This window comes from Choloepus didactylus, chromosome 11, assembly GCF_015220235.1.
Source record: "Choloepus didactylus isolate mChoDid1 chromosome 11, mChoDid1.pri, whole genome shotgun sequence".
NCBI lineage: Eukaryota > Metazoa > Chordata > Mammalia > Pilosa > Megalonychidae > Choloepus > Choloepus didactylus.
This window is the reverse complement of record NC_051317.1, coordinates 53,973,742-54,001,697: the sequence shown is the minus strand read 5'-3', so window position 1 is coordinate 54,001,697 and position 27,956 is coordinate 53,973,742. Positions and strand designations below refer to the sequence as shown.

At 34.1% G+C, this 27,956-nt stretch overlaps 1 pseudogene; it reads right to left on the bottom strand.

The window, feature by feature from the left end:
• Positions 1-39: 39 nt before the first annotated feature.
• On the bottom strand, positions 40-27,956 carry LOC119506017 (annotated as a pseudogene).

Here is a 27,956-nt window from a genome sequence, read left to right as displayed (position 1 = left end):
TCTCTTAATCTCACAAAACCTGTGAGAGCCATAAATACGTCAGATTTTCTTTATCATATGCCATAATTGCCATGTGTGGAGCTTATTGTAAGCTGTCTGGAGCATCGCTTCTATGTGACTTACCAAATGCATGCTTAAATACTGTTTTTGTATTTTTTCTTAGAATGGGCAGAACTTTATTGAGAATTGTTCCAAACTACTTTTCATTTTCTTCTAAGAATGGTGTGTTAGCAGGAAAGCAGGACAAGAAGTGCCATATAAGTTCCCCAACAGCCACATACAAGTGTTTTAACTCAGACTGAATATTATTTGGCATCATCTGGTTTATAGCTCCCTTTATCCCTCCTTGCATAAGTGCCCTTCCAGGTGACAGGGCTGAGATGGTACAACTGGCTGTGCTAGTTGAGACCTGAGTTAATTTGGGTGAATACACTTCCATTTCTTGTCTAATACTTTGAAAAGAATAATGTCATGACCCATTGCATACTGTAGTGACTGGATTGGAGTTGGACCATAATAATACTTATCTGACTTCTTGAGCTTTGGTGCAATCTTTTTATGGAGTTATTTTTTCCCAAGTTATTCTTGTAACTTTGCCCCTTTGCTGTTTGAAGGTGGTCTGCATCTCTGGAATTCTCATGCATGCTGCTGGGCTCACCATTTTGCTTATTTTGTGTTTCTTGTTTCCTGAGACGTGCTGTCAAGATTATGGCACTGTGATGGTTAAATCTCTTGATTATGGCAACATTGTTATTCTCCTTTATGGATTTAGAAGAGTTGGAAGCAGAGGGCACAGAAGAAATGTCATAGCCCTCATCTGACGATTTATATTCCAAAGCCAAAGCTTTCAAATCTAGTGAGATTTTTTTTACTCTCAATGAAACCATGTTTTTAACCCTTTTTAATCTATTTTAGCACATTCTGCAAAGATGTCCTTTGCTCCTGTATTCAGCAGGTCCCTGAAAATAATGGGACTGGAATAAATGTGTCCAGAATTGCTTTTCTATCAGGGTGTGGGGAACATTTTCTGAATAATTCATTTGTTGTTGCTGGGTAGTTCTTAAATATGGGCTCAATGATATAAGAGGTTAAATTATATCTCAGATCATTACAGTCATCTGTTTGGGGCTGGACATCAGCCAGAAATGCTGCAGAAATGCCAACATCCTGCTTATGATTGGATGTGGATGAGCTGTCCATGGCATTCACATTTAAATGATTGGCTCAGAATTCCTCAGCACTGATCACTTGACTCACAAGGTCTTTATAAAGCTGAAACAAAACAGGATCTTCCTGCAATGTTTCTCTTGCAGTTCTTTATTTTCTCTCCTTTTGAATTTGGGTAGCAGCTGCTGAAGAAAGTTCTTCACTGCATCTCTTTCTTTCAGTGCTGTACTTTCATTGCAAAAATGGGAGTTAGTTGTGTCCTCTGCATGCAAGGCCAGCTGAAGTTGAATTTCAGCTTTTCCTTCTGGATTGATTTTTTTTTTTTTTTTTTTTTTTGGCATTTAATGCCCACATATACATGACTGATTGTAAATCTTTCGGGTACCTGCTTTACATCAGAGATGACAGATGAATCTGTGCTTCCTAAGGGTATGGTATTTGTACACCCCAGGGGAAGGGGGCCCCTGCCAGTGAGCAAAAAGCATGCATCAAGCAACCTTTGTGCAAAGGTCCTACTCTGGCATGTAACTGGAGTTCCTTATTCCCAGTTTCAGGTTTAATGTAGGTTTAGACCAGCTATACCATTCCATTAGACCTAATATCTCCCCTAGGCTGTGGAATTTGGATTCATATTGAAACATCTGCACATAATGAAAAAGGAGAGGTGCAGACAATGACTTTGAGATAGACACTAGGCAAGTCTGTGACTGCCCAACTGTTCTAAGTAACCAGAGCCAAGAATAGTGATATATCACACATACACAGTCATATATATATATATATATGTGTGTGTGTATATAATTAAAAAGAAATTTCTCACTATTGAATCGACAATGCTTTCAGATCATTAGTAAATGTATTGAAAGCATAGAGGGTTCTTCATCTATAGATATAAAATAAGAAAAGACATAAAATGCATGTATATAATATAAACAAATTATAGTGCTTGTATGTTTCCTCCATGAAATCTATGCATGTATATTACAATGCTTATTTATATTTATCTTTATTTTATATTGTAAAAAGAAGGGGGAAATAGATCTTCCATGACACTGAGAGATGCACTGATGGCAGTAATAATTACAGAAAGTGAACATCTCAAGTAGAGGAAAAAGAATCTCAAAGGAAGATAAAGTAATCTATTAAGAGTTAGGAAATGGCCAGCAACAGGGACAGATAATTAGGTCAAGAACAGGAGAAGAGTAAAAGTGTCAATAAGAGTCATTCTTAGAGCATGTAATATCTGTCTGAGGCATTAGCTCCTTTTTTCAGCAGGTCCCTGCTTTATAGGTTAAATATGATTACTTTGGGGAGTAGGTTTCCACCAACCTAAAAGATGCCTACTCGAAAAACATTTTTGCTTAAATTATGAGTTTAAAATTAAGATGTGTTTGATTGTAACCAATAATAACAATTAAAACATTTAAATATATCACAATAGTCTTTTAAATTCTATTTAAATATATCACAATAGTCTTTTAAATGCTATTTTATAACATTGGAAGTAGCTGAAAAATTTTTAAACCAGGAACTTTGTATTTTTAGAACTATGTCTTTTGTTCTTTCCACATGGACATGCCATTCCTGGAAATTGTCATATTTACTTTTGCTTCTGTCTGTCAAACTAAATCTATAATGCTTCATGATTTTATTAATTACACACTAAATTGGAATAGCAGAAGACAATGTTTACTAGCTGATATTCATGAGATTTTAAATGTGGCAATTTTCTCATCCTCATTGACTGAAATGAAGCCAGTGTCTGAAAGATAGAGATATGTTTTAGTTTAGGTTTTTAACAAAGATTTGTTTTGTTTTTAAACAGAAATTATTAGTATGAAACATTCATCCTCACCCACAGCATCCCTCATTTTCTTAAAGCATTTTGAATGATTAAAAAAAAAAAATATGACTGAATAGGAAGCTTAAACCTGAATTCGTTTCATTTAATGAAAGAAGACATTTTTAATTGGAATTTATTTTCTACAGATACGTTCAAAACACAAAATAAATAGAAAATATCTAAAGGGGTCAGTGAAAATTCATATACTTTAATCAAAACTATATAGTTCAGATTTATGTAATATATAAATTAAATTAAATATCAAGTATCTAGGCAGTTCCTAGTTTTTGAGAAGCATAGAGATATCTTTATATACAATTTATTTAGTGAGTTATTACATTTTCCTGCCTTCATCCTTATTCTAAAATATCCCGTGAGAGTTCTAAGGTGTTTTGTTTGGAAAACAAACAAAAAATACAAGCAGGAACAAAACAATACATTTAGAGATTATAATGATCTGATAAATTCAGTTAGAGACAGGAAGTCTAAGGTCTAATCAAATACCATTCTGTATCTCTGGATCTGTTTTAGGTTCTGGGGCCATTTTCTGGGTCATTTTGGTCTCAAAGGTAACTCAGAACTCTTCTGTTGGCTGCAGATTCTGTAGGCAGGTAGGAATCCGCTAAGAGAGCATCCATACTCAAATTTTAAAGCAGCAAGCAAATAAACCAATAGATAATTCAAAGAGTGCAAATTATGCAGAATATACAGAAAGACATTATTGAGCAAGCTATGAATTGGGAGAAATATTTGAAAATAACATATCCAACAGAGTTTATATGTTGAGAATATATAATAAACCTTCAAAACTCACCAATAATAAAATGAACAATTTAAAAATGGGCAAAAGATATGGACAAACATTTAAGCAAAGATTATGTAAGGATGACAGATTACAATGTGAAATAGTGTTCATCATTAACCACTAAGGATATCACTACATTCTAATTAAAATTACTAAAATAAAACATACTGGCAATATTAAGGTGGGAGGGTGTGGGACAACATGACTGAATATTTATAGATTTCCAATTACCCACCAGGCTTCCCTCACAACAACACAGAGATATGGTAGTTTCCCATTTTTCCTATGAGGAAGCTGTTCACAAAATATTTACCACTCATAAATTATTGGAGAAAATTTAAAATATATTTTGGTTATTGCAGATGCTTTTTATTCCACTGTTCATTAATGTATTACTATTGGATACTATTATTCTACATTTCCTACAAGTCTTGGAAAAAATAACATTTTTACCAGAGAACTAGGAAATCTGAAAATAGAAGAAAAGCAAAGTATTCTTCTAAGAAAATAGGTTTTAAAGATGGCATAAGAATTAAATTATTTTTACATAATTTTGTTAAAAAAATTCAATATTTCTCTCTTGTCATTCTGAGGTACAAGATATGTCCACTGTGACAGCCAAACCATTCTATGGAAATTTTTAAATGATATAAGATTGCTGAAGTAAGAACTAGCAAGTGCTAGTTTAAACTGAGCTTTTCTAAAACTCCTCTAAGCAATTCAAATCTAAAAATAACTTAAATAATTCAGGTCTTTAATAATGTGCAAATACTATTCCATCCTCTCTGTGCTCTGGGTATTTGATAATTCCTATCATTTTTCATTAAAAGCTTTTGGATTTTGAACATTTAGAATTCTAATCTCATATTCACAAAGGGATGGAATGGCATTAATATCTGTCTTGAAGGAGATCACACATTTAATCTGCTTAGTGGAAGGGCAGAGATGCTGGAGCCCTAGCCAGAGGGAGAGGAGGAAGAGAAAAACAGAAACATTATGTCATACTAAATAATTTGTCCAGACAAGATGCTTGGCACCTGCACTCCAAGATATCCAAACAAAACAAAACAAAACAAAAAGTTTATAAAAACAATCTATTCCCCAAGAAAAAAGGGTAGCTAAAATGAAACATTGAAAGCTATAAGTTGTTTTTGCAGTTTGCACTTAGGAAGTTTGGAAATTCCAGGACTAGTCTAAACTGCAACGTATAGAAAAACTAAAAACTACATGCCTAGCAAATTTAATATTTGACAATCTAGATAAAAGAGAGAAAGACTGTTCATATATTTACAATCAAGGGAAGCAACTGAGGAACACAATTTTTTCAATTTAAATTGATAGAAAAACCAGTAGTGCTTTTGTATTAGAAATAATATTTAAAATTAATACCTTTATGACATAACACTTATGTAACTTTGTTATGATTTTGGTTGTAAGATTAAATAAGTCAATACTGTACTATAGAATCATATTATAAATCTTAGAAATTTTCTACAGTATTTTATTTTTTTAGCCAGCATTTGAGGACTGTATTTATATTAGTGAAACATTCTTTAAGGTTACTTTTCTGAGATTGAGATTCACTATTCTTATGTTAGAAGCAACTTCCTTTACTCTTTGCCAATTTACAAAACTATTATTATACTTTCTTTTTCAAGATCATTTCTCTCTCTAACTAGGCAAAAGGTAATATGAGGCCATGATAAACTCAGTACAAGACAGAAAAAAAATCAGTCTGTTCAGCTTGCCTGCAATATTAGTGCCTTCCATTTTTAAACCAGGGAGATCTAAATACTCTCTATTTTTCCATTCCAGTTAACTTCTGTCTATATGATGTGGGTTCATTTAGTCAACATTTGTTATTTATTACCACTACATGCATATTAGTATTAGGCATACAACCTATATGATGAAATGGAGGTTCCTTCTAGCTTCTTCATACATCACAAACAATATGCTTTCCAAACGATTCTGACTACAAGAGGAAACCAGGATTCTAAGTGTCTGAGACACTAATTAGGTGCAAAGCTTTAGCAAATCCTTCAATACTTTTAGATAAGGAGTTCTCCTATATGTTACTATAAATAAGAATAACTTAGAAGGTTTGTTAAACTGCAGATTTGCAGGCATCACAATGAGTGACCCAGGGGTTAATTCCTGGAGGGTTATGAGACATTCTAGAAACACTTTTTTCAGCATTAAGTTCCTAATGTGTGATGCAATGCAGCTGGTAGACTGTAGCTCAGTATCTCCAACAAGAATCACCTGGGGAACTGTATCAAAGACGGTTACTATTTTTAAATATCCTTAGATATTTGACTATTAGAATATCCTTTCACTTCCTCTCTATGGAGTGAGTTGCTAAACGGTGTATCATGGGAACCCAGACTCAGACAGAACAGAAACTTTTAGGAAATGACTGCTTTATTACTTACATGACACAAGGGGTCCAAAAGAGCAGGGGAAAGAGATCCCATCATGAGTGGTGTTGAGAAAGTCAGAGACACATGTTGAGCAGCCCATGCCCAGCCCCTGCCTCTTTTAATATCGTGTACAGATGTTTCAGTCTTTTTTTGATTCTACAATGTAAGGAGGGTGTTAGATCTAACGAAAAGGTTTAGCCAAAACTTAAACCTGGAAATTGGGAACAAGCAGCCAAGATACTGTCCAGGGCAGGGAACTCTCAGTGCCAGGGCCCCCTCCCCTGAAGTGGATAAATATTCTACCCTCAAACAGCATGTGTTGTGACATGCAGAGCTGCCATCCACCTGACCCAAACAGTTGGCCTCCCCAGGCAACTGGCCACAGTGGGATCTCTTCCCCAGCTCTTTTGGACCCTTTGTCCTGTGTAGGTAATAAAACATTCTTTCGCCAAAAGTTTCTAGATTGCTTGAGCCCGTTTTCCCATGACACACCACATAGCAACTCACTCCATAGCTGATCTCCTGGAGAGGCTAACTGCTTGGGTAGGAGTTGGTTGGTGACAGCACACACCCTGCTTCAGGTCAGAAAAGAGAAAATCTGTGCTACCTAAAGGTGGGGTATTTATCCACCCTAGAGAGATGAAGACCTGCTACTGAGAGCTTCCATTCTGATAAGCAGCAGGAACTGTTCCTGGTTTTCAGTTTAAGGTATGGTCAGGCTGTTTTATTAGAGAGAACATCTCCTCCAGTGGAATAGAAATATCTGCACAGAATAGAAAAAGAAGGCGGGTGGTAGGTGAGGGCTGGGATTTGGCTACTAGGCCTGCTGGTGACTTTCCCAGACTTCTCCCACCACACTCACACTTACCAAAATCACTCCCTTTCTCTTTCTCTGTGAGAACCACTGCTCCTTTGATCCATAAACTTCTATTCAGCTTTAATAGTCTATAGGAGTACCTTGTTACAATTTGATTTGCTTGGAACAAAACAATTGAATACAGATATAAAAAGGCATCTCTATTGCAGGTTAGTTAAAAGGAGGCAAGATTTAGTGGGAAATGATAAGGTGTGGAATTAAATTCCTACCTGAATCTGTGACTATGGACAAATTACTTCATTTCTCTGAAACTCAGTTTCCCCTCTTTAAAAGGCGCATTCTATGCAGCTTTATTGCATTCATTTCACAACATAAAATACCAGTTGTATTAAGTAACTGCTACATGACAAGTCCTCAAAAGCAGTAGTTCCTTTATTATTGTTATAGTTGTATTTTTAAAATATTATGTTGTTACTCACAAAATGGAATAACAAATAACAAATGTATAACCACGATTTATCACCGATTCTCTAAAAATGATATTAGTGTAAATCCTTGGGTTTTCTTCTGGTGTCTATCTACAAACTACTTTTGTTTTCACATATGAGATCATTTAATGTTAACTTCAGGTTTGTTTGTATATAGGATGAACCGAGGCTACCTATCAGAATGCTTGTGTTTATCCCTATTCTTTATCTTGTCCTTCAGATTAAGTATTTGACATTCTAATTCAAGTTCTAGAATTTACTTTTTAATTTGAAGTCCAGTGTGCAAATGCTTTCAAGACTGGAGTCCTGTTTTGCCTGCTGCCAACAGGTTATTAGAAACCATGACCTTATCTCTTGCCCTTGGTGTGACTGGTCCCCATTATCTGCCACCATTCTTTTCTGAGTGCCTAACAGGACGTCTTTTTTCTATCTGCCATATGTACTTCCTCTGATATCTGTTGTGTTTTGCAGGTCTCTTTGTATTCACCACTTGATGCCTTCCTTTAGATGTCTGTGAGTTTCAGTTTTGAGAGTCCCATGTGATGAAGTCTGTCAACAATTTTCAGCCATAGTGTATGTCTCAGTCAGGATCTCAGCAGTTCCTCAGACTATAACAGCTTGAGGTTAAGTATTCTTCATTTTCAGGTTCACAGGAACACATCAAATTTAAACCACTGGTTGGATAATCCCCAAGCCACGTTGATCTAAAATGTCTCCAAAATAGATATTGTTCTACTTGGCTATACTTTTTTAGGGGGTGGTAAGTATAGGGTCATTTGGAGAGACAGAGACAGGATGGGAAACTTAAAAGAAAGAAAGGGAGGGAGAGGATATAAAGATGGAAAGAAATGAACAAATATCATTAAATTCACTGACCAAATTAAAATGGGCTTAGCTGAGAAAGCGTGTTGATTGTGAAGATGACTGCTATTGTCTATTGTGTACCATTGTAGTTCTTCAAAAACAATCTACCACTCATTCTCTTTGTCATTCAGATACCCTATGCTGATCTATGCCATTGTGATTCTCCACTCTCTCTTTTCCTAAAATGCCTTCACATCTCCAAATTTTATCAAATATTCTTCAATTTAAAATTCACAGTTATGGATATTAGTATCTCTTCAGAGATTAGACACACAACTTGGTGGGCCCAGCCACCATCATCTCTTCTCTCATTTACTGCTATTGCCTCCTATCTGGTTCTTCTATGTCTACCTTCTTTGTTTTCATTCTATTCTCATCCCAGTTAAAATGATCCTGTTAAAACATGTCAGATCATATCATGTTTTTGATCAAAGTCCCCCAATGTTCTCCTTTACTCTTCAAAATTAAGGCCAACTTTTTCAATTGTCTGATATACCCCCCTCACTGCTGCTCCCTGCATCTTCTCTGATCTCACCCCCTACTATACTACTAACCCCTTTTGCACTCATCTCAATCCACAGTAGATCCCTTAGTTTCTGTGCACATGCCAGGCATTCTTCTGCCTCAAGAGCTTTGCTGCTTCTGCTAGCCAGAATGTCCTTCTTACAATTATCTACATATTCTGCTCTCATGATTCCTCCAGTCCTTTATTCTAATATCTTCTCACAGAGGCTTTCCCTATTAACTCTATATTTATCAAATTCCTCCCTCCAGCACAGCCTTTTTTCTTTTCCTGCTTTGTGTTACTCATACCACTATCAAATCTATGATGCATTCAACTTATTTATTTTTATATTGCCTGTCTCCCTCTAGACTATAAAGACCGCAATGGAAGGAAGTTGTCTTTATTGTCACCTGCCATCCATATTCCCCCAAACAACAACAGTGCATGGCAGAGTAGGCACTTAATATATATTTTCTGAATTAATGATTGTTCATCTGTTGCTAAATTAAAAATTAGTATTTAAGAAAAATTGTTATTTTAATGGGTGGACTCTCACAGATGCAAAAATTTACTCAGTTGTCCCATCTGTCTCATCAACTTGTGTATCAATAAGGAATGCTTTGGACTAAAATTGTCCTAAAATATACTCACTTAACAACAAAGCTTGTGACATTGGAGCTAAGGAGATGAGATAGAAGTTAAGGATGCAAAACCTTTCCATTTCCACTTTCTACTTTGCCATCCCCAGTGTGTGGAAAGATCTTCTTTCATGGTACCAAGATGGCTCCATATGATTTTTTTTACAAGCCACTTTTATTAAGTAGAATATTTCTATAGTGAGAAATATATCAGAATTCATTCCTAGACCAATCACTGTAAAAACAATGGATTAGGAAAATCCTAATTCATACTCTGGAGCTGGGTACACTGAGTCCCAGAACAAAAGTGAGGTTATATTTTGGGCTGCATTCATCAGGGTTCTCTATATATTCAGCATATAGTAAATATTATGAATATTAGGTTAAAAAATAATACAAATTGGCTCACATGACTGTGGAGAAAGAAAAGTCTGAATTCCATAGGGAAGATCGCAAGCTGGAAACTCTGATGAAGATTTATGATAAATTTCCAGAAGAAGCTGGTTGGTTGGCTGAAGTAGATATGGAGATTCTCTCTTCTGACTGCAGAAATCATCCCTTCTTTTAAGGCCTTCAACTGATTGGATGGTACTTTTCTCATTGTGGAATGCAGTATCCTCTGTTGATTGTAGATGTAATCAGCCATAGATGTAATCCACTTGCTGTTCTTTAAATCCACAAAATATCCACTCAGAATAATCAGGTCAATGCTTGCTTGACAGAACAGCTGGACACTGTGACCTGGCCAAGCTGACACATGAACTTAACTATCACAGGAAGGATAGGGGGTAGCTATTGGGTAGATAACGTATAGTATCTGACAAAATATGGGAAGATTAGGCCTATTTGGACAGTACACAATCTGACCTTTAGGTAAATACAAACTTTCATATTTGTTTTAAAGATTTGATCAGAACTCAACTGTTGACAGGGTTATTCAATAGTCCATCAAATAGCCAGTCTAGAAAACAAGGGACTTAACAAAGATATTGTCAAGGCAAAATGATTAAATTTGATTAAATTTGAAAGACAAGGCCAGCCTATTTCATTAAGGATAAAGAATAAATTAAGCAGATCTTGATAACCATGGACTCAACATTGCCACTAATTTTACAATTTTTATCACACAGTATTTTTGGACAATATAGAATGATGACAACAGCCTTAGGATTTTTAATGCAGGCAGACATGCATTAAATTCTAGCTCTGTCACCTTTCAGCTGTCTGACCTCAGGGAAATTACTTAACTTCTCTGATCTACTACATAAAATGGGGGTTCCAATCAATTCCCAGCTTGCAGATTTAAGAAGAAAGTCTGAGAGAATGAGTCAAAACATCTTCTGGACATGGTGAAGCTAAACACAGATAAGAAGTCAGAATTCCAGAAATATTTATTAAAACATTCCAATGTATAATTTAATCAGTAATCAATTTTATAATCACTATTCTCATTATATTTTTGTTCTGAATATTGAATGTATATATTATGAGCAGTGATGTGAATATTTTATTCTAATCAAAATATTACCATATGTTAGAAAAACTGTAGGATCTAGAGGCCTTTATTAATGATGGAGCTGCATTTATAAAAGTGGTGATTTTGATTATTTTTTGATCTGTGCTTTTGCATATAGGAGGTGGATTGGCAGAGTGGAAACAGTTACTTTTGGAATCACAGAGTTCTGTGTTCCAGTCACCTTTTTCAATTCCCAGCTATATGGATTTGACAAATAAAAATTTGACAGTAAAAATTTTCTAGTTGGCAAAGATGGTAGTTTCTGAATTGGGAGTAGCAGATTTTTTTTAATTCAGTTTTACTGAGATATATTCACATACCATACAATCATCCATGGTGTACAATCAACTGTTCACAGTACTATCATATAGTTGTGCATTCATCACCCCATTCTATTTTTGAACATTTTCCTTGTACCAGAAAGAATCAGAATAAGAATAAAAAATAAAAATAAAAAAGAACACAGAAATCATCCCCCCATACCACCCTATTTTTCATTTACTTTTTGTCCCCATTTTTCTACTTATCCATCCATACACTGGATAAAGGGAGTGCGATCCACAAGGTTTTCACAGTCACACTGTCACCCCTTGTAATCTATGTTGTTATACCATCATCTTCAAGAGTCAAGGCTACTGGGTTGGAGTTTGGTAGCTTCAGGTATTTACCGCTAGCTATTCCAATAGCTAACATAAACATAACATAACATAAAGAGTGTTATCTATACAGTGCATAAGAGTGTTATCTATACAGTGCATAAGAATGTCCACCAGAGTGACCTCTTTACTCCATTTGAAATCTCTCAGCCACTGAAGCTTTATTTCATTTCTTCTCATATCCCCCTTTTGGTCAAGAAGATTTTCTCAATCCCAGGATGCCGGATCCAGATTCATCCCCAGGAGTCATGTCCTGCGTTGTCAGGGAGATTTACACCTCTGGGAGTCAGGTCCCACATAGAGGGGAAGGCAGTGACATCACCTGCCAAGTTGGCTTAGTTAGAGAGAAGGTGGGAGTTGCAGATTTTTGAAGAGATGACTTTGAAGTTATTTTCACAACTAGTTTTTAACCTAATGAAAAGTCTATGTTTTATTGCATCCTAAAAATTAATTGTAACTCACCTTTTACAGTTGACATTATTGCTTTGAAAGCTTTTCACACGTAGGGCAGTATTTCAGACAGGTTTAGAAATTGAGGGAATCAAATTCTAGTTCCACTCATTTCTAGTTATTTCTAAGAAAATTAAACATCTTCATTTTTTTTTTTATCTAGATCACAGTATCTGGCAGATAGTAAGTACTCAATCATATCAACTATATTTGTTTTCCTTTTTTTTTTTTTCTCCTGGCATTTCAGAGAGTTCTGAACATTTCCCCTTCACAGTGAAAAGACTTTTCATTGTCACATTACATTGGTCATTGGAAGGAGGTTATAAGTGTGAGGTTCAAGTTGCTTTAGTTGGCTATTTTCCCACATCCTTGCCACACTCTGATCTATTCTGTGCTACTATGTTACTCTATGCTACTAAAACCCATGGAGTTGTATATTTAAATTTCATTTGTCACAGAATATTGAGGATAATTTTATGAAATATTTGAAAACTTAAAAATTTTAACTGAATAAAATCTAATGGCAAAGTAATTTTAAATATCCATTGGATAGACTAATTGATCTAATGACTAATACTATAATAGTCTATTAAAATAATTCTGATACCCCCAGTGAGTTGCATGCAATTCAGTCTGCTTAACTCTTTCATTTTGAATCCCACATTAAATTTTAATTAATAGCTTATATTTCATGTACTTTTATATCATAATTATAAATTATCCAGGTGTCAGTGTTATATTTTAGACAGATGCTAATTCTTAGTAGTTCATGAACAAATGGGTTCTGGTTGATTTTCTTCTATGTTTTTTTCTTCTGGTTTTCAAGTCATGAGGGTTAAGATTTTTAACCAGAGCTATAATTAGTGGACCAATTACTTCAAAAGCATTTACATTAAACAAATATTCAGGGAGTACCACAATGAGCCAAGCCCTCTCTTGGATGATACATGATAACTAGGAAAAGGTAACCTGAAAGAGTATGACAGATAAATTGGGGTCAGAGAAAGCTGTAGCCTGAGGATGAGTGTAAGTAGCCAGGGGAGAAGTAGAAAGACAAGCATTCTATTTAGAGAAAGCCCGGAGCAAGAAAAGACTTGCCAAATTTTATGAATTATAATGAATGAATGAATGATGCTGAAGGCTAGTAAGATAAGGAGAGAGTACAGTGAGGTAAGACTGCAAAGATAAGCCAAGACAAAGATCGAGGGCTTGTGAGACATGTTGAAGACTTTAGTTTTCATATGAACTTCATTTTAAAAAGTCATTGAGTAAGGAATGTGAAAACATGATTTTTAAATTTTTGTTAAATTTTCATTTTTTATCAAAGTTTTACATATTAATAGTTTAAAAATCCAAAAATTGAAAAACCAAAGGGGTTAATTTATGCATCCCCGATTATGCTTGTTCCCACTCTTCTCATTAGTTCACTCTCTAAAGGACACTTTTAATGCCAATTCCTTCAGTTATGCATCTAATATTTCTAAATACCTACTCAAATTGAGGCTGAGTATCTCAAGTACTTTTTAAGGAAGGAGTGTTTTTTTTGTTTTTTTTCTTTAATTTCACTTGCATTCCACAGGATCATACCTGATGAGTAATTGATTAATGTCATTTTCCCCCAGAAAATAAAACTCCTTGAACACTCCTTTATTCTGCCTCCATCTGGACTGGTTTTTCTCCAGGTCTGCTGTACCAACTGCCATCACATAATATCCTTTTGCTGAGCAATCTAAAATCAGTAACTGTAGATCATTTCTCTGATGTAGTAAAGTTTTTCATAAAATATATAAGTAAATGAAGTAAAACTAAGTAAGTAAACAAATAAATAAATAAAACTTTTTTTAATCTCTGCTAGATGTAACCTTAGATGCTGGTTACTGTTCTTCTGGGGCTTGTGGGAGGAGGGGTTTGGTATCAAAATTCTGCATGCAGAATTCTGCTTATCCATTTGCCCTCCATCTTTTTTGTGTTTTGAAATCTAATTAATTTTTCTCCAGAAATAAACCTCTTTCTAGTTAATTCTTATCACATTAAACAACAACATTCTGCTATCTTTCACCATAGGTTATATTTTTCCTGTTCTTAAAATTTCATACAAATAGAATAATACAGTATGGATTCATTTTTTTCCCAGTTTCTTTTGCTCAAATGATGTTTTGAGATTCATCTACATCATATTCCTATCTCTTTTTATTGCTGTATGATATACCATTTCATGGCTATAATTAAATTTCTGAATTAATTTTCGTGCTCTTGGACAACTGGGTAATTTACAGTTTGGGATTATTATAAATAAAGCTTCCAGGGAAATTTATGTACAGGTCTTATTGTGGATGTGTTTTTATTTCTGGGTAAATATATAGGAATGAAATTGGTGGCTCATAGTGTAGCTGTATTTTTAATTTTACAAGAGAATGCAAGTGCTTTTCCAAGAAAGTATTATTCATACTTTCTCTAGTAATGTATGATAGTTCCACATACATCCTTCACAATATTTGTTATTGTAACACTCAGACTAGTGGGTATGTAGTAATATCACATGATGGTTTTTAACTTGCATTTCATGATAACTAATGATCTTGAGTTTTTTGGTATTCTTAATGACCATAAAATATGTCTGTTAAAATCCATTTTCCATTGTGTTATTCATCTTTATATTAATGATTTTTATTAATTATTTATATATTCTGAATAAATTCCTTTGTTATATGTATTGGAAATATTTTCTCCCAATTTCTATTACCCTTTATCACTTTCCAAGTAGAGTCTTTTAATGAGTAGAAGTTTTAACTTTAATGAAATCTAATTTATCGTTGTTTACTAATTTAGGGTTAGCGCTGTCTAAAATCTTTGCTTACCCCAAGGTTGTGAAAGTTTTTTCTTATGTTTACTAAAGCTAAAATGTTTAAGCTCTTATATTTAAGTCTTGAATATATTTTGAATTATATTCTTGAGTGTGGTGTGAGACAGAAGTAAAGGTTCACTATTTTTCTATGTTTATCCATTTGTTCTAGCTTCACTTGTTGAAAGCATTTCCTTTTCATATTGATTCTCCCTGGTGCATTATTGAAAACCTGGTTTGGAAACTATCAAAACTCTCTGTTGTGTTCACTGATTTCTCTATCCTTACAAAAGGATTGTTTTTATTATTATTATTATTATGGCTTTATGAAACAACCCTGAAATCAGAATACTGAATCTTTTGTCTATGTTTTTTCTTATGCAGGATAGTTTTGTTTGTACTTTTCATTTCCATATAAATTTTAGAATCAACTTGTCAATTTCTTGTAGAAATTCTGTTGAGATATTAATTGGGATCAATTTGGATATAGAGATCAATTTGGAGAAAACTAGCGTCTTCCTATTATTGAACCTTACAAACCAAGAACATGGCAAATATTTCCATTTAATTAGGGCTTCATTTGTTTCTCTTAGCTATATTTTGCAGTTTGGTGTTTAGAAGTATTGCATTCCTTATATTAAACTCATTCCTATATTATCTATGGTTTCTGATACAACATTCCTGTATTATTTATGGTTTCTGATACAATCATTAATGAAATTATTTTGCAATATTTTTGTCACTATGTGGACATTAACACTATTGATTTTTGTATTTCTACCTTGTATATTGAAACCATGATAAATTTACTTATTAGTTCTAGTAGTTTACTTATTAGTTTGAGTAGTTTATTTTTACCATAGATTAAATTATGTAGCCCAACAAACACATGTTCTTAATATTAATCTACATCGTTCTGTGTGAAAATGCATCATAACCATAACATTTTGAAGATGTTATTTTTAGCTAAACTGTGGCCTGGCCATGCAACAGGGCAGGCCAGGCCTTAATCTGGATTACCAGAGGCCTTATGAAAAGAACCTGGAAGTAACAGAAGCATGATAGGAGAGGACATTGGCATGTAATGGGAAAGCTAAGGAACCCCAAGGATTGTCACCTGCAAAACTAGAACACTACAATCTTCAGGTAGAAAGCAAGCTTTGCTGATATCTTGATTTGGGATTTCCCTAGTGTCAAAATTATGAGCCAATAAATTTCCCATTGTTTAGGCCAACCCATCATGTGGTATTTGTGAAAGCAGCTCAGGAAAACTAAGACAATTTTCTGTAATCCATTATGGTTTACTAGATAAAAATTTATGGTTATGAATTAACAGTTTTACTTTCACCTTTTCAGGCTGTATGTCATCTTTTGATTGATTGTTTGAATAATTAGCTTATTTCACTGCTTAGAAACTCTAGTAAAATTTTGAATAGAACTGGTAAGAGAGTGCATTTTTTCTTGTTCTTGAATTTAGGGGGAAAGATTTTTATGTCTCAACATTAAGAATTATATTAGTTTAGATAGTTTTGGAGATGCCTGCTGACAAATCTAAGAAATCCTTTCTATTCATAATATTCTGAGGTTTTAGTTTTGTTTTCTTTTATCATTCATGAGTGTTTTTTTTTTCTCAAATGCTTTTTATTTATCTCTTAGGATGATTATATAATTTTTCACCTTTATTTTGTTTATAAACTTTATTTTATTATTTTAGTTTCAAATGTTAAAGCAACTTGCTATCCTCAGATAAACTCCATTTGATCAAGATTCATTATCCTTTTAATATATAATGCTGGATTTATTTTGCTAATATTTTATTAGGTGTTTTTATTAATAATTTTTGTTAGAGAATTTATAGGTTTACAGAAATATCAAGCATAAGATATATAAATTACAGAGTTCCCATATACACACTATTTTTAACACCGTGATCATTTTTTATAATTCATGAAAGAATATTTTTATAATTGTTCTATTAAGTATAGGTCATTGTTTACAATTGAGTTCCCTGTGTTGTACTGTCCTATATTTTTTCTTTTCATTTTTATTCTACTAACATATATGCAGTCTATAATTTCCCTCTTTTAACTACAGTTACATTTGTAATTCAGTGGTGTTAATTACATTCACAATGCTTTGCTACCATCACCATCATCCATTACCAAAACTTTACAACAACCCAATAGAAATTATGTAAAATCTAAGCATTAACTCTCCATTCCCTACCTTGAACACAGTAACTGGTAACCTATATTCTAGATTCTGACCCAATGAATTTGCTTATTCTAATTATTTTCTATCAGTGAGATCATACATTTGTTCTTTTGTGTCTGACTTATTCTACTCAACATGATGTCTTCAAGATTCATCCATGTTGCGGCATGAATCAGAACTCCATTCCTTTTTAATGCTGAATGATATCCCATTGAATGTATATACTGCACTTTGTTTATCCATTCATCAATTGATGGATACTTGGTTGCATCCATCTTTTGGTAATTGTGAATAATTCCACTATGAATATTGGTGTGAAAATATTTGTTTGGGCCCATTTTCATTTCTTTTGGGTATGTACCTAGAAACGGGATCATAGGATCACATGGTGTTTTAGTTTCTTAGGCTGCTTAGACAAATGCCATAAAACAGGATGGCGTAAGCAATGGGAATTTATTCACTTACAGTGAATGTCCAAATCAAGGCATCAAGGTGATGCTTTTTTCCTGAGACCAGCTGCAGTTGATCCTTGGTCCTTTGTTACATGGCAAGGCACACCGTGGCATTGGCAGGTCTATCCCTTTTCTTCAGGTTTAATCAATTTCAGATTTTGGCTTCAGTGGCTTCCTCCCTCTCTGTCTGAATTTCATTCTCTTGTAAAGGACTCCAGTAATAGAATTAAGATCCATCCTGGTGAGGTGGGTAACACCTTAACTGAAGTAACCTCATCAAATGTCCTACTTACATCAGAATTACACCCACAGGAATGGATTAGATTTAAGAACATGTTTTCCTTGGGTACATACATCTTCAAACCACCACATTTGGTAATTCTATACTTAGCTTTCAGAGGAACTGCCAAACTGTCTTCCACAGTGGCTGCATAAAATTACATTCTCACCAGCAATGAATGAGTGTCCCTATTTCTCCACAATATCTCCAACACTTGAACTTTTTTTTTTTTTCCTTAATATTAGCCATTCTTGTGGGTATCAAATGGTATCTCATTGTGGTTTTGATCTTCATTTCCCTTATAAATAATGATGTTAAGCATCTTTTCACATGCTTCCTGGCCATTTGTGTATCCTCTTTGGAGAAATGTCTATTCAAGCCCTTTGCCCATCTGTTAAATGGTTTGTCTTTGTTTGTTTGTTTTTTAGTTGTAAGATATATTGGACATTAAGCACTTATTGGATACGTGGTTTCCAAAGATTTTCTCCCATTGAGTTGGTTGTCTTTTTACATTCATGATAAAATCCTTTGATGTGCAAAAGATTTTAATTTTAAGGCAGCCCCATTTTTATTTTATTTTATTTTACTTTATTGCTTGTGCTTTGGGAGTCAAGTTTAAGAAACCATTCCCTAACACAAGATCCTGAAGATGCTTCCCTATCTTTTCTTCTAGGATGCTTATAGTCATGGTTCTTATTTTTAGCTCTTTGATCCATTTCAAATTAATTTTTGTATATGGTGTGAGACAGAGGTCCATATTCATTCTTTTGCATATGCAAATCTAGTTCTCCCAGCACCGTTTGTTGAAGACACTAATCTTTCTCAACTCAGTGGACTTGGAAGCCTTGTCAAAAATCAATTGGCCATAGAAGTGAGGTTCTATTTCTGAACTCTCAATTAAATTCCATTTGTCTGTAATCTATCCTTGTGCCAGTACCATGCTGTTATGACCACTGTAGCTTTATAATAAGCTTTAAAATCAAGATCTGTGAGTCCTCCACTTTTGTTCTTTTCCAAGATGGTTTTGGCTATTCAGGGCTCCTTACCCTTTCAAATAAATTTGAAAATTGACTTCATTCTGCACAGTAGGGTGTTGATGGGATTGCATTGAATCTGTACATCATTTTGGGAAGAATTGACATCATAACAATATTTAGTCTTCCAATTCATGACCACAGAATATCCTTCTGTTTATTAGATTTTCTTTTATTTCTTTTAGCAAAATTTTACAGTTTTTTGCAATTAAGTCATTTACAACCTTGGTTAAATTTTTTCCTAGATATTTGATTATTTTAGTTGCTGTTGTAAATGAATTTTTTTCTTGATTTCCTCCTCAGATTGCTCATCACTAGTGTGTAGAAACACTACTGATTTTTGCATGTTGCTCTTCTACCTTGTTGGATGTATTTATTAGATCTACTAGTTTTGTTGTTGGATTTTTGGTACCTTATAAAGGATCATGTAATCTGCAAATAGTGAAAGTTTTACTTATTCCTTTCCAATTTGGATGCCCATATTTCTTTTTCTGGCCTAATTGCTGTGGTTAGAACTTCCAGAACAATGTTGACTAACAGGGGTGACAAGACATCTCTGTCTTGTTCCAGAGCTTAGCCGGAAAGCTTTCAGTCTTTCACTATTGAGTATGAAGTTAGCAGTGGTTTTTTCATAGATACCCTTTATTTGTGTTGATGACATTGCCTTCTATTCCTGTTTTTAACTGTTTTTATCAAGAAAGGATGCTGGATTTTGTCAAATGATTTTTCTGTCTCAATTGAGATGGTCATGTGCTTTTTTCCTTTGTTTTGTTAATGTAATGTATTACGTTAAATGATTTCGTTATGTTGAACCACCCTTGCATATTTGGAATAAATCCCACTTGACCATGGTGTATAATTCTTTTAATGTGCTACTGGATTCAATTTGTTAGGATTTTTTGAGCATTTCTGCTCTATATTCTTAAGAGAATTTGACCTGTAATTTTCTTTTCTTTTAGTATTTTTATATTGGTATTAAGGTGATTTTTGTCTTTAAAGAATAGAGTTAGGTAGTGTTCCCACCTGTTCAAATTTTGGAAGAATTTGATTAATTCTTGGAATGTTTGGTAGAATTTAGCTGTGAAGCCATATGGTCCTGGGCTTTTCTTGTTTGGAGGTTCTGATGACTGATTCAGTCTCCTTACTTGTAATTGATCTGTTGACATCTTTTTATTTCTTCTAGATTCAGTGCAGGTTATTTGTGTTTCTACAAATTTGTCCATTTCATGTAGGTTATCTAATATATTGGCAAACAGGTTTTCATACTATCCTCTTATGGTCTTTCTTTTTTCTCTGGGGTCAGTAGTAATGTCCCCCACCTTATATCTGATTTCATTTATTTGCATCTTCTCTTTTTTTTCCTTTGTCAGTCTAGCTAAGGGTTATTCATTATTACTGATCATTTCAAAGAACCAATTTTTGGTTCTGTAAATGGTCTCTATTGGTTTTTTATTCTCTATTTCATTTATTTCTGCTTTAATCTTTGTTGTTTCTTTCCTTCTGTTCCTTTGGGTTTAGTTTGCTATTATTTTTCTAGTTCCTCTAGGAGTGTAATTAGGTCTTTGATTTTAGCTGTTTCTTCTTTTTTAATGCAAGCATTTAGGACTGTACATTTTCCTTTTAATGTTGCCTTTTTTGCATCTCATATGCTTTGATGTATCATGTTCTTGCTTTCATTTATCTCAAAATATTTTCTGCTTTCCCTTGTAATTTCTTCTTTGACTCTTTGTTTATGAGTGTGCTATTTAACGTCTATATCTTTGTGAATGTTCTAGTTCTCTGTTTGCTATTGATTTTCAGCTTCATTCCATTGTGGTCAGAGAAAGTGATTTGTCTAATGTACATCCTTCTAAATTTATTAAGACTCATTTTGTGACCCATAATTTGGTCTATTCTGGAGAATGTTCCATGTGCACTTGAGAAGAATGTATCTCCTCCTTTTTCGGGTGAAATGTTTTTGTATGTCTGTTAGGTCTAGCTCATTTGTCATATTATTCAAGTTCTCTGTTTCATTACTGATCATCTGCCTGAACGTTCTATCTATTGATGAGAGTAGTTTATTGAAGTCTTCAGCTATTGCTATAGAGACATCTATTTCTCCCTTCAGTTATGCCAGTGTTTGCCTCATGTATTTTGGTGTACAATGAGTAGGTGCATAAATATTTATATTTGTTAATTGTTCTTTGCAGGTTGCCTCTTATATTAATATATAGTATCCTTCTTTGTCTCTTATAGAAGCTTTTGACTTAAAATCCATTTTGTCTAATATTAGTATAGCTTCTCCAGCTCATTTTGTTTACTATTTGCATGGACTATCTTTTTCATCCTTTCATTTTCAATTTGTATCCTTGGTCCAAGGTGAGTCTCTTGTAAACAACAAATTGTTACATTATGCTTTTTATCCCTTCTGCCAATCTTTCCTTTTGATTTTGGAGTTTAATCCATTAACATTCAGTATTTTTATTGTAAAGGGAGTTGTTAGGAATTTTTGCCCTAGTTTCATGATAGATTTTATGTGGTAATTTGCTTTCATTTCCTTCTTAGATTTTGATGTTACGGTTATCCTCGATTGAGTTCCATAAAATGGGTTGGGAAGGTTTCCTTCTCCATTTTCTGGTAGATTTTCCATAGGGATGATATCATTTCTTTCTTAAATGTTCAATAGATTTCTCAGTGAAGTCATGTTGCCCATTATTTTCTGTTCAAAGGTTTTGATAACAGAATCATTTCTTTAAACAGATTTGAGCAACTCAGGTTTTCTGCTACTTTATATATTAGATTTGGTCTATTTTTCAAAGAATTCATTTTTTTTTTTTTATTAAGCAGCTTACAGGTGCTCCATTGTACTCTTATATCCTTTTAAATGTTTATAATGTCTTTGGCAGAATGCCTCTTTCATTTCTGATACTGTGCATACATGTTTTATCTCTTTTTAAAACTCTTCAACTTTTCTTTTTGCCTATGAATTTTGTTAACCTCACCAACCTTTTCAAAGAAACATTTTTTTTTAATTTTCTCTATAATTTGTCTTTTTCAACTTCATTTGTTTCTGCTATTGTCTTCATTATTTTCTTCCTTCTAATTGCTTTTGGTTTAATTTGCTGTATTTTTCTCCTACTTTTCATTTATGGAAGAATTCATATTGATTTTAAACTTTACAAAATTTATTATATGAGCCGATAAAGCTATAGTTTTTCTTCTTTGGATGCACCTAAACAATTATTTAACTTTATTGTTTCCATTATCAATTAGATATAATTTCTAATTTCCCATTTTTCCTTCTATGATCCATTTATTATTCAAATGTTTTAAAAATTTACTAATACTTGGGGGTCTTAAAAATTTCTTAGCATTAATGACCTCTAATTTATTTCTCTGTGGTGGAGAATATAGTTTTGATATTTAATAAGTCTTTTGTTAAACCCCATCATATAGTCTACTTTGGGGTATGTTCCATTTGCAGTAGTAGAAATTGTATCTTCTGTAGTTTTTAACTGTAGGATTAACAATGTCAATTATTTCAAATTGGTTGACAGTGATGTTCAAATCTGTATAATAATTTTTTGACTACATGTTTGTGATTTATGTACCTCAGAAAAACAAACATACCGCTAATCTTAGTTCCATTCCTGTGGTTGTGTACCCATTTTAAATAGGACATGTTGAAGACGTTATTTTTAGCTAAGATGGGAGAACTCGATCAAGATGGGTCTAATTCTATTACTGGAGGCCTTACAGAGAGAAAGCCAGAGAGAGGAGCAGAAGCCAAAGGTCAGTGGGAATCCAGAAGAGAAATGAGAGGATATCACCCTATTACAGGAAAGCAAGGAACTCAAAGACTGCTGGACATCCTGAATGCTAATTTAAATAGGAAGCAAGCCTTCCTTCCCCCAAAACCATGAGTCTATAAATTTCTATTGTTTAAGTCAATCCATTGTGTGGTATTTGTCATAGTAGCCTGGGCAACAGAGACTATGTTCTACCAGTTACTGAGAGAGGGGTGATAAAATCAACTGTCATAGTGGCTTTGTCTATTTCTATTTTAATTTTGTTGGACTTGTTTCCTGTGTTTGGAAGCTCTGTTGTTAGTTACTTAATTAAATTCACATTTAGAATGCTTGTATGTTCCAGACAAATTCTCCCCTTTATCATTATCAAACTCTCCTCTTCATGTTTGATAATACTCATTTTCTTGACCCCCACATTCTTTGACATTAACATTTCTATCCAACTTTTATGCTTATGGTTTACATATTATGTTTTAGTCTTTTGTTTTCAAATTATCTGTGTCTTTTGTAGCCAATGGATATCTCTGTAACACAAACTCTGCCTTTTCTGTTGTAATAGTTTATGTACATGTAATTATTGAGATGTTTGGATTTTTGTCTACTACATTGCTTTTTGGTATTTGTCCTAGTAGGTCCATCTTTTCTTTGTTTGTTGTTTCCTCTGAATCAAATTTCCTGTCTTCTGTTTGGTTACTCAAATCCTTTTCAGTAGTCCCTTTAAATTGTCCATTGATAGTTATTTGTGGATTACAATAAGTTCCTTAACTTATTACTGCACTTTTAAAGTTAATATTGTATCACTTCATATAAAATGCAAAAAAAATTATATAAAAGCTTACAACAGAAATCTGACTTATGCCCTGGTTCTTTGTGCTATTGTTGATTTATATTTCACATCTCCTTAGGTAATATGCTCAACAATTTAGTGTTATTGATTTGTTTTCAATGGCCACTTATTTTTTAAAGAAACTAAGAAAAAATAGGAAAAACATAGAATAATATTTTATATGTTTCTACATAACCATTCATTTGCCTTTTCTAATACTCATTCTGCCTAAAGAGTGTCCTTTGACATTACTTGATATGCAGGTTTTTGGGCAATAATTCATCTTATATATTGTTTATCTTTTTTTTCTAATTTTTAAGAACTTGATTTATTTTTACTCCTTTTTTTTTCTTTTAGCACTTAAAATCTGTCATTTGATTTACTTTTACTCTTTTTTTTTTTTCTTTTAGCACTTAAAACCTGTCATTCCATTAACTTCTGATTTCAGTTGTTTTAGATATGATATTAGCCATTGTTCTGGTTTGGCAGTGCTGCCATAAAGCAAAATACCAGAAATGGATGGGTTTTTATAAAGGGGGTTTATTTGGTTACAAAGTTACAGTCTTAAGGCCATAAAGTGTCAAGGTAAGTCATCAACAATTAGGTACTTTCACTGGAGGATGGCCATTGGCATCTGGAAGACCTCTGTTAGCTGGGAAGGCATGTGGCTGGTGACTGCTCCAGAGTTCTGGTTTCAAAATGGCTTCTCCCAGGATGTTCCTCTCTAGGCTGCAGTGCCTCAAAAATGTCACTCTTAGTTGCTCTTGGGGTGCTTGTCCTCTCTTAGCTTCTCCAGAACAAAAGTCTGCTTTCAAAGGCTGTCTCCAAAATGTTGCTCTGTAAGCTGAAGCTCCTCTCTCAGCTTCTGTGCTTTCTTCAAAGTGTCCCTCTTGGCTGTAGCAAGCTTGCTCCTTCTGTCTGAGGCCATGCTGAATGGGTGGGTCATACCTCCATGGAAATTATCCAGTGAAAGATCTTGCCCACAGTTGAGTGACCACATCTCCATGGAAACATCCAATCAAAAGTCTCCCACTCAATCAACACCAAGATGTTTCCTGCCCACAAAGGACTGCATCAAAGGTAATGGCATTTTGGAGGACATAATACATCCAAATCAGCAGAGCCATTAATATGTATGGTTTTCCCATACTTAATATGTCTTTTTTTCTCTGGAAAATTTTGAAACACAAAAATATACAAGCACATGTCATATAAACTTTGGAAGACTCTATTGCACATTTGAGAAAGAATATAAGTGAAAAAGGCAAGAAGCATCTCATTATTATTCTGAACAAAGTTTTCTACTTTGAATATTCCTTGAAGGAGGCAGAGGGTGAGTTTCCAGATCACATGTTATTGCGTTTGGGAATCAAAATCTGATGCTGATTTATAGCCTGAAAAGAATTCCTAATTTGGGTTGAATAATACAAATTATTGATGTTTTTTAATGGTCAAGATAAAACCATATATTCATTAAACCATCACTTTTTTTTTTTCAAATTAGAGAAGTTATAGGCTTACAGAAACATGCAGAAAATACAGAACTCACAAAAAAAAAACCCTCACACATGTTCTTTTCCTTATTATTATCACCTTACAGGCCATTACATTTTCCTCCTAGACACACAAGACAACTGTATTTCCCGCATGCCTTATCTACGTGAAGCCATGCATCCAGTTCTGTAGTATGAAATATGGAAAAATTATACAACTCTTAGCCTCCTAACCCAGATTTTTCACCAGTGCTTTTCCCTCTTCTTCCTGTTCCATGCAGAATATCCAGCAGAGGATACCCTTGTGTTGCTACAAAGAAATGAAGCAATTTTGCACTTGAGTCACTGGATCAACAAACATCTGCATTGGAATTTGTGTGAGTGAGAAGCATTTGATAGCTAAGTCACTGAGATCTGGGAGTCATTTGTTATGGCAGCTAGGACTACTTACCCTGACAAAAGTATTAAAATCTTCATTTATAAACTCAATTACTTAAAAAATGCCATGCTCTTTGGTGTGAACCTAGAAGTGCAAGTGCTCAGGCTAGGGTTAGGGCTAGAGCTGGACCTAGGGCTAAGACTGTGGTGAAGGAATCTATGCCTAACTAGTCTATCATCAGTATTTCCTTTCCATTCTCAAAGATTACGTCATTGGGTTTTCATTTATTTCTCTAAATACAGCTATAAAATTGAATTTTTAAGTATTCTCATTTTAAAATATGATAACCATTTTGAAACATAATATTTTTACAAGAATTATATACAATTTGTAGAATTTTAAGTGACATGAGGTGTAAACATGCTGTCTTCTGTTGAAGATTGTTTATAGCTTCTTCCACTTTTATATATATGGAATAATTTATTATCCTGCTCCAAAAGTTTCTTTAAAAATGAAGAAGAGTAAACCTTTGCCACTAGGCTTTTAAGATATTTCCAAAACATTCCTCACTACATTCTTCATTCCATGATTAATTGATTAACTCCATCTGCCTAAAAATGATGAGTGATTCCATCATAAATAAGAGAAGGAAAAAGGAAGGAACAGAGAGGCTTAGTTGTCTAGACCTCATGACATTCATACTTTTCTAAAGTGATGAGAACAACTATCAGAATGCTGAGCTACAAAAATTTTAGTGGAGTATGGAATTTTCCTTTGCTGCTTGGGTATCCAGCAGGATATATTTATGGAAAAAGTGGTAGGAGGGAATAAAGTTCAACTTGTTGAGATCCCCATTCTTTGAGGTTAAGTGGTATAGATTTCTTTATGCCCCCCTTTACTAGCTGTTTAAATTTACATATACCTCAGGAAATGTGTTTGACTTCTTTGAGCTTCAGATGCCTTATGTATGTATTAAGGAGATAATGATGGAGGGGAAAAAAAGTAATTTTTGTGAGGTTTAAGCATGAAAAAATACCAAAGTACTTTGTATAATATCACCCCATGTAAGTGGCTAATAAATGTATATTATTGTTATTGTTTTTTTTATGAAATTACTTTTAAGATTGCATCAAAATATGTCACTGGATTGAGCTGTCTGATGAACAAGAGCCATCTTTCTTTCTTTCTCATCATTGCAACTCCAGTACTTGGGAGCAATAAGCCTGTTTATGGAGGACTATATATTCTCTGACATTTACTAAAAAACATGTTGCTAACAATGTAATGAAACAGCATAAATATATTAAAATATAAAAATATGTGTAACTAGTATATTGAATGTCTTGAATTCATTGGGAGTGCACAAATGGCTAATGACTTTTTCTAGCTTCATCTTTAAGTCAGGGTAGTTCAAAACAGTCTTATCTAAACTTTGATGTCATGTTGGACAACCCCCATAGCTTTCTCCCTGGCTGAGGTATTACAAAGCTTTTTCTAGTCCAAAATTAAACTGCAGTCCCACAACCAATTAACAACTTTCCCTGCCTCCTCACTTTGAACCACTGGGACCAGCAGAGGCTGAATCATTGTAGTTACTTGTTTGCCATAGTTCTTTCCATTTTCTGGCTCTTCCAGAGTTAAGGAGAAGGGGAAGTAAGAGAGCAAGAGATATTTTTTCAGCAGAGTAATGGTCCCCAAAGATGTCCACATCCATATTACTGGTACCTGTGATAATCACCTTATACAGCAAAAGGGATTTTGCAAAAGTGCTGAGGTTATGAACCTTGAGATGGGGAGATTATTCTAGATTACCTGAGTGGGCCCAGTGTAATCATGAGTCCTTAAAAGCAGAGAACCTTTCTCTCCACTGTGGTCAGAGAGACATGTGATGAGGGATGTGAAGAAGGTCAGAGAGTTGGCAGCATGAGGATTATATGCCCTGCTTTTGGTTCTGAGACATAGGGGCCATATGCAAGGACTGGAGATAGGCCTTTAGGATATATGGGCTGTCCCCAGCTGACAGCAAGCAAGAAAACAGAGATCTCAGTTCTGCAACTGAATGGAACTGAATTTTGCCAATGCCTGAAGGACCATGGAACCAAATTGTCCCCAAGAGCCTCCAGAAAGGAATGTAGTCTGTCAACAACTTGAATTTAGTCTGATAATACCTGTACCAGAGGACTTCTGACCTACAAAACTTTAAGATAATAAATATATGTTTGTTTGAAGCTACTGAGTATGAGGTAATTTATTGCAGCAGGAATAAAACAATAATATAAGGGATACAATGAGTTTACCTTAGCTCATGCTGTCTGTAATTCCCTTTTTGCTGTCTATGCCCTGTATAGCAGGCATCCAAAATCGGAATTTTCTGTGGGATGAATTTGTAAGTTCTCAGAGGAATCAAGGGTCCTCTGTGCTTCACAGTCCCCTGATGCTGGTGCTTTGCTATCAGACTGGTACTTCTTGACCACAT